Raw genomic sequence first — 17,065 nt, 5'->3', positions numbered from 1 at the left:
CATATTCAGGACAGTGCTTGAGATACAGAATGAGACAGATAATTATAAGATATGCTGTTAGATATTAAAGGGACTATTTTCGTTGCTACAGTACTGCAAATCTATAGTGTATGTAATGTAATTATAGATTTTCAGTGTGCTGAAAGTGAATTGTTTTTAACACACTTGAAATAAGATATCCATCTCATTCTATTTTATATATCTATTTTATTCTATCTTGAGCATCGTCCTAAATATGAACCAAAAAGTTGTCTAAACGATGCTCAATCTCTTACTTGAGTATCTCTAGATATAGAACAGGAGAAACAAGAGAATCAGAGAGAACTCTCTCGCTTCGTGAGATGCAAGTTTAGCACGTAAGATAAATTTTTCGAGCAATGTTTTTTATACAAGGCATTTTTGCAAGCGAAAACTAAGGACGACAGTGTGTATATATATATATATATATTATATATATATACTCGTTGATAATTTATAAATGATTGGAACAGCCTTCGCAAATAATGAATTTAACCTTTGAGCGATGGGCTGCGAGTTGCTAACGGCGAGATGGATGAGAGTCTTCTCTTATATATTAAGCAAAATAGAATTCTGACAAAGCAAAATAAATCAAATTCAGATAGGTAATTCAGTGAGTCTGTACACATCAATGATGAATAGTGAATGATGAAGCGTTGAATTTTACTTCCACACGAGTCCGATTATATATGTATGAACGATTTCTAGAGGTGTGCATTCCACTTATATTTTTTCTGGTACTTTTTTCTCAGTCAATTCGAATTCCCGTTTACTTTGTTGGAACGATCCCGGTGACACCCGGAATAAGTTTTGCGACCGCACCGCTCAGCACGAAGGGAATTAATTTTCAATTAAATCGGACGCGTGATTTTTCCTGATCGTAATTAAACGAGAAGGCGCATCAGCCCATGAAATATCGACTCGTGTTAAATGTAACACGCGAATAGCGCAATGAACAGTCGTAATTTTGGAAAAGATTATGGAGGCGGAAAAATAGGGGATAATAATTGATACGAGCTTTATTCCGTATTCGCTTACGTGACAAATGAAATTAGAATGTGCAATGGCAGAGCCGATTGAAATGGTTACGCTTGTGACCGCCGGAGCGAAAAATTACTAAATTTTACTCGCGTTTGACATGGAGTACCGCGTGTGTTTACAACGGGACAATAGCCAAGAGCCATAATTCTCCGGGCAATTAATCACTCGGTGGACTAATAATTAAATCCAACGTGGTAACTGTTATGCTTTCGAAATACCATCGCGTAATTTATACACAAGTGTTTAATAGTTTATCAACTAAATAACAGCAAATTCAGTATGGATTTATGTGCTTGAGCTTGAAACAATATTTTTAATAGGAAAATTATTTATTTATTGAATTATTCTATTGTGTAAAAGAAATAGAGATTTTATCTCTTTCGTGGTTTTATTATAGAAAATCCTATACAATTATTTTTATGAAATTAAATTCTCTATAATGATTTTTTAGACGTTATACGGAAAAAATGCACCGTTAGAAAATTTGTGTTAAATTTAACACATTTTATGTATTTCAAATCACCTTTCACTCAAATTTATATGCTAATTTAACATAAGATGAATATGTTAAAAGGTAACATAAATATTATTTTAAAAAAGAAACACAAAAAGATAATACTAACACAATTTAAACAAAGAAACATTTTTTCAGTAAAATTTACAATTTATGATATGTTAAATTAACATATCGGGTAAGGAAAAAAGTCTTTTTATAAGTTAGTAAAGAGATCTTTTCTCACATCAATATCTTTGTCAAAATTTAAATTAAAAAAAAGGGTTTTAAAGTTTGAAATCTTCGAATTGTTACTATATTTTTTGAATTTATGTGAGTTTTGTAATTTTTGCATATATAGAAAACTAGCTGAAGAAATGAAAAATTTTCTTTTTACTTTGTAGGTCTGTAGCGTGCCCAAAAAAGTTTCCAACTATTTATCATGAAAGCTTGAAGTTTTTCCTATAAAATCGTTTTTTTTTAAATGTTCCTACGATTTTTTGTTCTTGAGTTGCTTGCGAATTAAGTAAAAAAGAACACTTTGACTTTATTGCTCGTAACTTCGTTAAAAATCATCGTATTGCAATTATAGATATAGATTGTCATCTTTTAAAAAAAGAATATATGGGTTGCTAAAAAAGTTTTTTTACTAATTTGTAAAAGGACTTTTTTCCTGTCTTAATATTTTATTCATTTATCTTATAGAATTTACGTTTTAAAGCTATTTATTTATTTATAAATTGTGTTATTTTGACACTAAGAAATGTTGAATCAATTTAATACAAACTATTTAAATAATATAATTATATTATGTTAAATTGATACCGGAATATGTTAGAAAATTCAACACAAACTATTAACAAGAATGTGAGTGGTTTGTTTCCAACACAAATACACAATGTTTTTTACTGTGTAGGACGCTCGAGTTGGTTGCTAGAATGTCAAAATTTTTTGCAGCATGGCTCATCATGCTTAAGTTTCTTACATAATTATTTTAATGAGTCAATAAAATTATTTTCAGATCTGTATATCTAGTTAAAGTTTTACATGCTCCAGCAAAATTCTTTCCGTAATATATACTCTCAAGAATTCTCACTCTTACTAACGACTTGCTTGTGTGAGATAATTTTAAGTCTTCGTTTTTTCGTACGGACCATCGCACATGCGTCGATTCACAATCAGTTATTGTGGATCGCTGTCGATCGGGTGCGTGCTGGCGCGCTCGATGCCTCTAATAACGTTAATTGGCACGCTGGATTATGAGAGACATTCGCGTTCGAGCGGGCGCGATCGAATGCTCAATTAAACATCCGCCCTGTTGTCCGAGTGCACGCGTTGCACCAGCACGTCGCGCTACAGCTCCGCCTCGGATTTGGTCCATTAATGCTTACCGTCCTCTCCTCTTTCACCCCGAAATATCCGGGGCGCAATTAAAACCCAGAATTTCGGGGTGCGTCACGCGCGGGAATCTCCTCCGGCGCGGCGCTGCTGTCGATTTCACATCGAAACGAACGAAAGGTTCAAAAGGGCGTAAAAGGGCGTCAGTCGAGAGTATCGCAGGATGGTATGCAGGGGAAATTTTCGAGAGATCGCGGAAAAGCACGTTGGAAAATGGAGACGGTGTCAGATCGCAAGCATATGCTGCCGAAAGTTCAGCCATCATAATTTCGACACGCATTAAGCTCGTAATGGAACCAATTATTTTGCCCAGATTGCCGGTTTCTTCCATAGAATTTTACTCATGATGATGCTTAACAACAGCCGACTCGAATCTTGTTAAGAATCTTGAAAGAATTGTTATAAAAACATATTAAGTCATACACAAAGAAGATTTAGCAAATGAGTAGTTGATACTTGATACAATGTACAATTAACTGAAATAAAGTAATTTTTCAGTTACTCTCTTTGGGCCCTTTGGACGATACATCTATCAAAATATAAATTTATCTATTAGAATTATAAATCTCTTTGTCAAAAATGTTAAACAATTTGATTTTCTTTGTATTATATCTACAATAAATTATTTTTATTAAAATATACTTAATATTGATTAGTAATCTTTAATTTTTTTAAATATTTTTTAGTAGTACAACACGAAAAATATGGTTTTGCTGAAGCATGTAAAAATAAGATACAGATCTGAAAATAATTATGTTGGTCCATCTAAATAATTATATTGGATGATCTAGCTGATTGCAAGAATGTCAACATTTTTTGTACACGGAAAAAATTTTATATTAAGTTTTAATATAATTTTAAATTACACTTTACTATGTCTTGTATTTTCGATGGATCATCACAATATGATTTCGACATAATTTTTATTATGGTTAATGCTAATTTTTATCACATAAATAAAGTAATTTTTGTTAAAAGCCAGTTGTTAAGCCATATTTTAACATAAAAACAGTTAATTTTTATTATAGTATGCAAACAAAATTTGCTTGGTATATATTTTTTACTTATCTTTATAATATTAACTTTTATTCAACAAGTTTTGATTTTGTAATAAAAAATTTTTACTATGAAAAAGTGTAAAAATTACGTTACATTATTATTTAAAAAAAAAATAGCTACAGCATTTAAACTTATAATCGTCATGATAGTCCGCAGCTACTACCACATTATAGTAATTTTAAATATAAAATTTTTTCCGTGTAGCATTATTATAAATCTTGAGTGATTCCTAAATGATTATTATAAAGGTCCATAATTCAGGGTTGCCACAGACTGGAAAACTGGAAAAATCGGGAAAAGTCAGAGAAATTGAAATTGGTCATGAAAAACTGGGAAAAGTCAGGGAAAATATAAAAGAGACTAGAATTTTAAATTTTAAATTTTGCTCACAATTCCCTTAAACTGCTCTTATTTCAAATAATTTTTATAATTTTTTAAATATTATATCTGATGTTTATAATCAAATACGTTAAAAACTCGCAATTAAAAAAATTATTATTTTTTAATTTATATTTTATTCAGCTATTTTATTTGATCGCTATTTTTATATATAATATTAATAGAAGCTTTCTTACAATTGTGATGTTGATTTTTTAAATGTTGAAATTTTTACATATTTTATATTGGTCATGGAAATTTCCCATTTTTATCTGAAAAACCTGGAAAAGTCAGAGAATTTTAAAATTCATTTTCTGTGGCAACCCTGATAATTATTTTCATTTCAGATATGCCATTAGTATTCATTCTTTTTTATACAGTTATGCTAATATGGCATTTTCAAATTAATTAGTGTATTTCAATTAACTAAAATTAAACGGATCTTATAAGTTAGTAAAAATTTTAGCGTAAGTAAAGATTTTAACGTTAGCTCTGGGGATTTTAGAAGAGTTAATATTTTTCTTCAAAAACATAATTTGTAGATGTAAGTTTCAACAAGAATTATTAATTGATTCCAAAAGTGAGTTGATAATAAACTAATATAATGTGAAAATTTCTTATTAAATATAAATTAATTACTTATAAATTAATTTATTTAATAAAAAGATTACTTTATTGTAATACACAGCTGACGAAAAAGCTTATGCTTTCAGTTTAATGAAAATTAATTTGAAACTTATTTTTAAATGTGTAATTTGTTTAATATAATTTTCTTTCGATTTAGTTCAGTGTGTCAACGCCCTTGCTGATTTCATTGCATGTTTGCGGCGAGTTTTTTGAAGTTTCGAATGTCGCGACAGTAGCCATGTCATTGATTTTCACAGTGAATCGGAAATAACGCGCGTATTCGAGATCGCAAAGCGAGGAAAAGAAATTTGTCAGGATTGCGGAAAGTTGGATAACCTGACGCTCTGCCAGGATTCGAGCATTCGCCATGCTAGCATTCGGCCGCGCGGAAAGTATTCCGCTGCAATAACTCCGCCGACAGTGATTTAAGCGCGTAATTACAGAGGGTTATTGCAGTCACGGCACGGCGCTTTATACTTTTTTCTTCATTTTTTCTGCAGAATTTAATATGCATAACGGCGAATATATAATATTATATACACACATATATTATATACATGTATCTATATACGGGATGTATGTAAAGTTCCTTAAATATCTTGAAAAATAAGCATTCCTGAAAAAAAATTTTTATACAAAAGTTATAGACTTTCGAAGTCTATAATGATATTTATCTGAACTTCGGGTGACTTTGAAAAGCTCGGTCAAAGTCAACATAAAAATCTTAAAGAAATTCCTAAACAAATAGAGAATAAAGCCTTTAAAGGTCAAGCAGGATTTAAGTACTAAGATAATTCTGTGTGAATTTGTACACTACATATGAAGTTCTTTAAATGCGCTTCGAAATGACTTCTCGGTCTTAAAACGCAAACCCAACTGAACTACTGTAGTAATATTACAAATTAAATTAATTAGGAATTTAATAATTTGATGCTCATAGGCATCTTAGAAAGATCTTAATGATGCTGAATAATATATTAACTTTTGAAAATAATTTTGCGAAAAATATTATCTTGTATACCTTGTATAAATATTATCCCATATGTACTAGTTATTGTGAAGAATATTACACTAAGATCTCGGTGATTTAAAGCTTAAGTTTTACGTTTTAAAATCGCATTATAGATGCCGCTTAAAGTACTTACCGCATGGAGATTGCCCGATTGGATTTATACGGTAATGTATTGTAGTTTCAAGCTTCATAATTTAAAAAGTATTAGTAAGAAACATATTTTATTATAGTGTTTTGAAAATTTTTTGACGTCAACTGTAAGAATATCAAGAATATGTAATAACAAATAGGAATTTAAGATTATTACATGTTGATTGTGTTCAGGCTTTTCAATATTACTCAAATTTCAAATAAATATTACTAGTACTCTAATAGTAGATTTTTTTTTAGATTTAGACACACACACACACACACACACACGAAAAATATATTTCTCTTCTTTACTTTAAAATGACACAACTAAAGAAATTAAGTTTTCGAGAAAAGGGGAAAAATTATTTTTCAACTTGACAAAATGTTATTTGAGTATAGCTATTAATAAATTGTGTATAAACGAATAAGAGAAACAAAATAGTCTTAATTTTTTTTACATAGACAATTTAAGTCGCGCGATTTATTCTAGTAGTTTTTCTCATAGTTTTGTTGTATCTTATAATAAATTATGAATTATAATGTGTAGCGATAGAACGACGGATTTAACGGAAATCTATAAATAGCGAGACGAAAGCAAAAATTTTTGAACGTATTGCGATGAAAAATTTGATTTTCCGCCAAAAAATCCGTTTTTTACGTCATATGCTGACTTCCATGGTAATCCTGGCATTACATCGTTCCGAACATTTTCCGGTGTAATAATTTCTGCGAGAGTTAGGTTCCTAATTGAGAGGGTTGTCGGGAGAAGATAGCCTGCTTTCATATTCCGCGGTAACTTCACGTACAAAATGAAATTGCTTTTTGAAGGTACTGCAATTTATACGGATTGCGAGCTTCACGGCATCTCTATAAGGCATGAAATGAATATTAAACTGCGGGCGATTTAATCCAATTAATTCGTCGGCGTAGACCGCTGTCCGCATAAATCCGTGTGAACGCGGACGAAAATATTGGGAGATACTATCGACGAAGATAATCTATTCGGTGTTGATTTGCACATAAATTTGAAAGTAAAACGATATAATGTCTAGGTAATAGTGCCGAGGTTTTTAATACTGAATAATATTTCTTTTCTAGCTGTGTGTTTTGGTAACGAAGGATGTCACTGTAATATTTCGTGCAAGAACTGCAAGTATTCTGCAGTAGAAAAGATATGTAAACTTACATAAATCGCGAATAAGAATTATACGATATTTAATAGGACTGTATGTATTTTAATTATAAATTTTACATGTGCTGTTCATATACATTTTTACATACTTCCTTTACAGTATAAAATAATACCATTATATAATAATATAATGTATACGATAATATCTTCGTCTTCCACATTCTTATATCTGGTTTATGAACATAGAGACGAAAAGGCAAGTCTCGAGTAAAAAAAAATATATTGCAATGCTTCGTAATTATTTCGGCAGCACGTATTGTTCCGAAAAGCGAGATGGCGCGCGATACGTGACGCGCAACTAATTGCAATTGAATTAGGTTTACGTAGCAGCGCGTTCCCGATACAATATAACTCACTGACATACATTGATTTAATTAGCAATTAAAACTTTACGAGGGCACCGAGTGAAAGGATTGTGCGTATGGATATATGTTTCTCATGTTTTCGATTTCCTAGATGTTACGCAACGCTGATTATCTCTATTCGCGATCATGACATTGATAATATTGTGAATTTAATAACACTAATTGTAAGGTACACATCTTTGCAATACGAAGGTAAATAGTTTTGATATATTTTTGCATGCTGAATATGTTGTTAGATTTTGAAATTACATTATTTAATAATCAATGTTATTGTAAAAATCAACATTTTAAAACTTAAAATTATAACCTAGTTTCTATATAGTAAGTTTTTTTTATATTAAATTTATTTAATTAATTTTTGATAATTATTTATATTAATATATAATTATTTCATATTTTTATTTTTTAATATATGCTTATCTTTAGGAAATTATTATAATATAGATTGTAATTTATAAACGCGCGCGCGCCCCCATAGATTTGATTAAACATTGTTTGTAAACATTAACGTCATTATTAGAGTGCATTCCAATATTTATTATTAATATTTAAAAATTTATAGTTCACGTTATAACAGATTTTCAGTAGATAATAATTATCGCAATGTAGTCAAGATATGAAGTACAAAATATATTTTAATATTTAAATTTCTATTCTAATATTTTCTAGCCAATTAAAAATAATGTGATTTATTGAATAATTATAAAGATAATGAGAGATTAAACGATAAAGTAATGTTGAATTCATTATCATTATTGTAAAAATGTAACAACGTTACAGACAGAAAAAGTAACGATCATTACTGAAAAAAGTAATAAAAACAATAATTGCGTTACAAATAACGCATTACTTCCTAAATCTGGTTACATGTAATTTGTTTGCTAGGTATTTACTTCTTTTTATATGAATTATGTCATTTTGGTGAAATTGATTAATGCCTTTATTAACATAAATTAAATAAGTCTCATACAGACCCAGCGTCAATAACTGTATTACAAATTTTGACGTTAGTTCTGTAAGGATAATCTTGTTATTGATACATTGTTAATAGAAACAAACTGATTTGTAATTCTATGCAGGCTTTGAAGATGGCTTGAAGCTGAATCGAAACATGTAGCTATTAATTTAGTAAAGTTTGTATCTTTGATCCTTATATTATTGTGCATTGTTTTCTATGCAGACTCATGTGTCTTTTTTTATTATATTATTTTGATTTTCTAGACTCTTTATTAATTATTCTTGATAGGGTTAATTAATCTTGTTAATAGTATCTGCAAAATAGGAGAAAATCGCAAAACCGTGCATTCTGCTATACTCTTATAATTAAATTTATATTGATTTATATTTTTATTGATGTTCATTTTCCCAGAATTAACCTCTTTCCTTCTTTTTTTCCCCCTTGCTTTGAATCTCCAGAATTAAGACTTATGAGCAACATTTGTGAACGTGTCTTGTCTCCCGAGTGGTGATCCCGAAGTTAGCTTCCGTTTCGACGAAACTCGCAGACCGACGATGGTTAAATTCGTATCCCCACAATGCTGCATGTTGCGGGCGGTAGTTGCAGTAGCTTGTTTTCCTTGCAACCTTCCATCCCCGTCGGCATCCAGCCCTGGCATTCCTGGCAAACCTGAATATAACACGTACGATTGTTGTCGAGGAAATGAATTTTCTTCAACAAGAGTTCTCTGGGCTTCCTTACGTTTCTTAGGTGAACCGTGTAGGTCAGCGAGGGAGGGACGGACTTCTCGCTTCGTAAGCTTGACTTCCGTTTGTTCTATTTCAGTCGTAACAGCGACTGCGCAACGAGAAAATAGGCGAAGAGAAAAACGTTAATGAAACAAACAGACGAACGTTTATTACGACGTAAAATTGTATATGAGAGGAGGTATCTTGTAGTGGAATGAGAAAGTCATTTTCCACAAATTTTGACGAATGTCCGGCGTCGATAATCAAGTTATTGTGGTTATACTCGTCACAATATGAAACTATAGACTTTTTTATCAGAAAAATAATTTCTACTTTAATTAGCTTTTTTGAGTCGTTGCATAATAATTGCAAAATTTATTACGAATTTAGACCGATGAGAAAATCTAATTATTATAAATAAGAGAATTGTCCTATATATTCGGTCAGATCGTTAGTATTTAAATATTTCTGCTTGAATTTATATACATATCTGATTCTGCAAACCGCGTGCTGAAACCCTTTTCAGTCTTGAAACGCAATTATGAGCAGAACCAGAATAGTCATTTATTAAGAAGCAATTTAATAATTTTTTTAGTCTAAAGGCTTAGGACGTTCGCACGGAATGCAAGAGATCCGGATTCGATTCCCGGCCGAGGTAATATTTTTTGCAATAAAAAATAGTTATTTACAGATTTTAATATATCATTCAACATTATTAAGATCGTTTCGAAGATGCGAATAAGCATAAAAAATTTGTTAAATTGTTAGTAATTTAACTCGTGATATTACTACGGTAGTTTAGTAGAGTTAGTGTTTCAAGACCGAAACATTATTTTGGCGCGCGTTTCTAAGGATTATAGTATATAAATTTACACAAGAATTATATAAGCATTTAAGATCTAGCTAGACCGTTTAAAGTTTTAATTTCTATAATTTGTGTTATCACATACACACACATTTACGGTCCTATAATATATTATATTGTTTAATAATTTTTTATGCTAAAATGCACGTTTTTATAAGAATATTAATAATCTAATAAGAATCTTAAATCTGCGAATAATTTATTGCTTATTAGTATCAAAAATGATTAAATTGCTTGTCAATTTAATAAATAATATTACTCTTAGTTCTGCTCACAATTTCAAGATCAAAAAAGATTTTGACGCGCCGTTTACAGAATCAGATGTGTATGTAAATGTCACACAGAAATATTGAAGCATTAAGATCAGCTTTGACCAAATATAGGATTTCTTTTATTTAATTAGAATTATTACAAGAATCTCTTAGAGTCTTGCGTGTCGATTTGATATTCGATCGACCAACACGCTAACGCGATGTAAGATAAAGAAGTAAGCAGAATTGCGAAGATTGCAACACGATGTGTAAATTGTCGGAGGAACTTCTAGCCAGGGGCAATCTTTACGATATATTTATGAAGCAAATTTATGATTTCCTCGGCAAGCTCTGGAATGTTCGTTCCCCTTTAATTCTCTCTCGTAGAGTCGTTCTTTCAAGTCTCATATAAGGGATGCTCATAAATCAAGAGGCTGCGTTCTCTATCGAGCGAACTCGCCGATTTGTCGCGATTTTTAAGCTTTATACTGTAGCTTTATACGATATAATTAAATGTTATAATACATTGTTATCGATTATTGTTAATTATTAAATATTATCTATTGGAATTTTTCATGAATTTTTTCTGGTAAGAAATAAGGGAATTTAATTCAAGAGAGCTTTATTACTAAATATATCCAATATTAAAAATTAAAAAATTATCTTTTTTTTTAACAAAAGTTAATGTTTAAAATTTATATTATAAATTTTATAAGATATCTTTTTTAAAATATTTTATAGAAAATGTAGAAAAATGTAGAAAATAATTGCAATTATATTATATTAAAAATATACTTGCAGAGATGTTTCTTAATAACAAATTTACAACTGCAATTAATAATCCACACTTATCGTAGAAATAATATCAGTAATTTGTCATGAGAATTAATGGTATATGACAGACTAGTATATTGTAAACAATGTATTGCGAACTCGTTGCGATACATTGTTTCTTGTTGCAACAGAAATGATACGTTAAAAATGCGTCATATTATCTGGATTCATCTCCGAGATGTAGGTTTCTTCGTCTTGAGTGAAGCAGATAAGAGGAGATATATCCCTGGAAAGAACCCGATGTCGTATCTTTCGGTTTTTCCTTCTTTAAACGATTCCCTTTGAACGGACTGGCATGAATATTTATGGTCTCATGAATATTTACGATACTTCAAGGTACGTGCATGCTGGAACGTCGTGTGTTATAACGTATGTACATAGATACGTATACGCGTATTGGCCGGAAAATAGGAATACTTCGGCATTTTGCGACAATACGCAAGATTAATGCGTTCGTTGCAATGATATATCGTGCGATGTGTATTCGACAAAATGCTAATCGCTCCACATAAAGAATAATTTTGCTGAAGAATTTTTAATTTAGCTAGATCTAAAAATAATTTTGTTAGATTATCGAAGTAATCTATTATACTTGTCGATTTAATTTATGGTATTACGTACTTCAGCTTTAGTTTAAATTTGAATTTCAAGATTGATAAATAATCGACACACAATTTACATAAATTGAAATTATAAAAATTTGCGCAAAAATAATATTAGATATCAATATCCTCTTTGCTAGAATATATGGCTCTCTTCGCTTGCTTGTGTTAAAATTTATTATATAGAATACTGATTATCAGAATATCAAAACTTTTTGCAGCATTGGTTATTGTGTTTGAGCGACTACATAACTATTTTGGTAATTCAACAAAATTATTTTTAGACTTGTGTGTAATTAAATTTGAGATATTTCAGCAAAATCGTTCTTTCCTTGCGTTATATTTGCAATGTGCCTTCACTTTTTTTCTTCAAGCGATACCAGTTATTTACTTAAGTGATTTATTTATAAAGCAAAGAAAATAAGAAATTGAAGTCATGTTTGAGAAACATTTATATTTTTTTATCAATCACATTCGAATATCTTACTTGCCGATTATATCTGTTTATATTTTTGTTTGAAAAAAACAACAATAAGTTAATGATCTTTCTGTCAACCCTAATAAAATTAGAAAATTTACGATAGTAGATTTTTACCTGAAACTTTAGATCGATATATGTCGAATATTAAAAATAATAACGTTATTAAATGCAATAGTTTACACAAAAATTAAAAACTGATTTACATATATTTACACGCAATAAATAAAAGGCTGCAGCTATGCAGCTAATGCTATTATCTATTTAGTGTTATACAGATATGAAATACGAAGACTAAATACACGAATACAACTATAACGCAATGTGATAAAAATGCAAGAATATGTAGCCTGCACATATAAGAGAGATACATAAAACGCAATAGCGTATGATTTATGAAAAGAAATATATAGTGGAATTAGCAAATGCAGAAAGCATATATAGGAAAGATAGCTTATTATGACTAACAGAATAAAATATAGTAGCACAATTGATTTTTTTAATACCAATAGTACAGAGAGAGAAAAAAATTAACATCTACGTGAAAGGCACACTGTTAGTTTAACGTAACATGTTTACATATAATGATCGAATAAATTAAATTAGCTGTAATGCTTATGTCATTTCTTCAAAAAAATTTTTTCATAAAAAAATATGATAAAAAATTCTCTGTACAAGTAATATAATTTAATACATTGTGGCACAGTTATTAACGATTTATTTATTGTGTACCATGTTATTATATGTTAATTATAATAACATTGCATTTCCGATATATTTTCCGATTGTATTTGGAAATTTTTAATGATAAAATAATTATGGTATTTGAGCAAAATGAGAATTCCAGAGAAAGTACGATGTTTTAGTACTATTATCTTCGTAATTTACTTACTCATGTTCTAGAGAATCTGCAGTACTATTTTCAGGCTAAGTAGAGAAACATATAAATTTCCTTTCCAAGTAGTTGCCGCTTGGCATTTACACTGTTCTGGTTTTCTTCCTCGCTATTCTGCTCGCGGCGAGATCGTATTTCATCGGAACGATAACAACACAAGATTAATAATTTAGGAGTTTATGAAAAAGTCTTCTTACTCAAATCGGTTCAAATTAAAATTATAAAATTATCAATTTTTGCACAATAACAATATAAAATTAACCTTTCAATGTCTGTCAAATGAAATTTTTTAGATGTGTTTGAAAAGTCAAGCTTTTTAAGATTGAGTCAGAATTATATCAACTGTATGAAATGTGAAAAATAGATTTTTAACTTCACAGAAGCGAAGTATTTACTTTCAGTTGAAGCATCCTCGCGTTTATCGCTTGTTTTATAAAAAAAAGTATCGGAACGCGAAATATTACAACTACAAAGCTGATGGTACGTTTACTCAAGAGTATTACAACCCCTGAGCGGTACCAATTGGTTCTTCAATCATTTCAATTTCCCGGCGAGCATTTCTTTTGCAACACCTCGGCAAAATTAATTTTCCCACTCCGTCTACGCCGAGCCAGTATAATAACATTCATTAAATTTGCATAAAAATATTTTTTATACAAACACCTTGTGATAAAATGCAATTTTACTTATAATTATATTCTTTTATTTATTTGTACTCGTATAGTATATTTATTTCATATTAATTCTTTATTAGCTATTTTATAACACATTTTTTTTATTATATTCAATTTAAATAGTTTTAATAATTATGATTTATTCTTATCGATCTAATTTTCACTTGTGATTGTTTAATAATTATACTGAAATGTACTCATTAATTATTATCATTATACACAAACTAATTTGTTGATATGGTAAATAACACAGATGTCGTTTCCTTTGAACATTTCAAATTATCGTGACAGATTATTAGGCAATCTCATATATCGTGGATCTTAATATTCCAGCAAGCAATGATACAGATCCGTGTACGTACATAGCGGCTGATTACGAGGCTGTCCCTTTGACCTGCAAGAGCCGCTCTTAATCATGGAAAGCAATGTTATCTACGTATCCGATTAAATAGTTTGATCTACACAGTCGCACACATATATGCGCAGATCTCCGCTTAATGGTCTTTGAATCTACATGAAGGTATCATGTATTGGTCATCTATCGAATGCCTTACTAAATCTAAATATTTGAATTATTAAAGAATGAATTATTAAATTATTTCTTAATGAAGTCACGTATTTTTTTACGATCATAATATTTGCTATATTGTGCGTATTAATATAAATTATTTTTAAATCTTGCTTTGCATAACTCTTCTAAATTTTAATCAATTCCGTTATCGTAAAATCTTATTTATAGCAAAGAAGATATTTTTTAAAATTTGGGCAAAAATCAAATTCGCCCAAATTTGGCGAATTTGATTAGATCAGGTCTCGATTTTGCTGCATCAGTTACATCTATATTCGTAAAGATTTCATTTGAAAATGGACCCACGAGGATTCTAGGACTCTCGCAAATTTTTGCATGAAAGAAAGTACGTTCGTCGACATTCCGTGCCATGGATTTCTTGTCTGAGGCAACGGTTGCGGGTCGGTCTTGCGGTTTATTCGAGCGAAAACATCGCGTTCAATCGTGGTAGACGCTTCGAAGAGATTCGGTTCGATCTTTTTCCTTTATCCTCTGTAGTATCTCCTTTTGCTATTTATCTAAGAAAAGGAAAAAGACAAACAGAAGGGGAGAGAGAGAAGAAGAGAGAGGGAGAGAGGGGAGGGAGAGAGAGGGAGAGGAAGAAAAGGGGGAGGGGGAGAGAGTCACGAACGTATCTCACGAGTTTCTGCGTGCGAATATTCCGAGCGTCTTTTCGCGAGCCGCCACAGCTCCACGGAAAGTTGCAAAGTGCGGCGAAACGAGGGCGAATGCTAAATTTTCGCGAAAAGCTCTGTCGAGCTGTTACAAGAAGGCACGGCGAGTATGCGCCGCGTTTCTCGTTGAACTCGACGAGAGATAAATTGCAGATTTCTACAGCCTTGTCCAAAAGGAAAAGAGAGTCTTTAATAAACTAGTCTATCCTTGTAAATTAAGAGCCGAGGTTAACTTTGTCGTTGAATCGTTGAATTGTAACAAATATGAAAACTGCGTTTTGGTAAAATATTTCAATTACATTAAATTAGAAAACAAATTTTCTTAATCAATTTAAACAGACAAAGTGTTTCTCATATATTTTAGATGCTGTAAGCCAAATTTCACCAGCACGTCAGGTTTCTGAAATAATTAAGGTTAACGTGTAAAAGTGGTTTTTTTGCGATATTTGACATTTTTTGTAAAAAAAAAAGTCAACGTCTTGAAATTCTTATTAGAAGTCATAAATGTATTGTTTATTCTCTATAAAATACGTTTTTTTTTATTTTAATATTTGAGTAATTTAATACTTTGCTTTTTAGTCATGTTATAAAGAATTTAAATACAGAGTTTTTTACATGGAAAGGACATATCTCAAAATAAATAAATTTTAAAATGTGAAAAATGGAAAAGATGGTATCGTTGAGGTATTTGCAGGAAATAATTTTGTTGGACCATCAAAATATGATATTTACGTAAAAATCTCAAGTATGGTAAGCAATGCTACACTTTCATCATTCTAGCAACCAGTTTCTTACATAATTATTTTGATAGTTCAACGAAATTATTTTCAGATCCGTATTTAATTAAAATTTCAGATATCTCAGCAATATCACCTCTTTCCCATGTAGAAAAATCCTGTATTTAAATCTTTTATATTTTGAGATGTTCCAGTTAAAGTTTTAGATATCTCGACAAAATTGTCCTTCCGTGTACATTGAGAATAATTTCTAATTGAAAATGATCAAACCAGTAGAGTTTGATTTTGATATCAATCAGAATTGCAGTCATTATGTATGATTAGACATCTAATTTATCTAGCTATCATAGATTTAGAATTCTAATTGATACGATCAAAATCTACCGGTTTGATCATTTTCAATTAGAAATTTTTTTTACAAGGAATCTGCAACTTTCCAAAACCGATCTAATTTTCCTTAAAATATATTGTTAAACCCAAAAATCCAAGAGATACGTATATCTTTATATATTGGCCCAATTTGAAATTTAAAAGATGAAACTACTTTTTAAAGGTAATTATATTTGATTTTAATCAACAAAATGGTGAGATATGTAAAAAATATTTTAAATAAAATTTTTGTAGTTTTTTAAATATACTTTATAATTATGCGTCTAGATTTTTAAAATCTTTCTGATACTTTGTTTAATATTTAAATTTTTCAAAAATGTAATATTATGAGAAACTTTTATCCCTATTCCATTACATTTTGAATGATTATTTTGCCTTTAAATCTTAAATTGAAATTTTATTGATATAAAAACATAAATACATATTTCTTAGATATTTTTGTGTTTAACATATATTTAAAGAAAAATCAAATCGGACAGTTGTAACAGGTCAGTGTAAAATATATAGGAAATGTTTCGTCTATAATGACAAAGTCATGTATACTTATAATTTCTAATTTATGATTATTGATACACAATGTAACGTATCGTGATAAATCTTTTGAGGTTTTTGTGGGAATTTTTTTAGGAGTGCCAAAGGGTTTGCAGTTATCGCATGTCGTCATCCAGTGCTAATGCCAATGTTTCGTGAATCTTG

The 17,065-nt window shown here is 30.1% G+C and overlaps 1 protein-coding gene across 1 annotated transcript in view; it reads right to left on the bottom strand.

Annotated features, from left to right (window-relative positions):
- The window catches only part of LOC108752201, a 129,462-nt gene that overhangs the window by 62,140 nt on the left and 50,257 nt on the right, over positions 1 to 17,065 (bottom strand). The gene's annotated exons all lie outside the window — the stretch shown is intronic.

This window comes from Trachymyrmex septentrionalis, unplaced genomic scaffold (genome assembly GCF_001594115.1).
Source record: "Trachymyrmex septentrionalis isolate Tsep2-gDNA-1 unplaced genomic scaffold, Tsep1.0 scaffold6, whole genome shotgun sequence".
Lineage (NCBI taxonomy): Eukaryota > Metazoa > Arthropoda > Insecta > Hymenoptera > Formicidae > Trachymyrmex > Trachymyrmex septentrionalis.
Note: the sequence above shows the minus strand (reverse complement) of the source record. Positions and strands in the feature narration are given on the sequence as shown.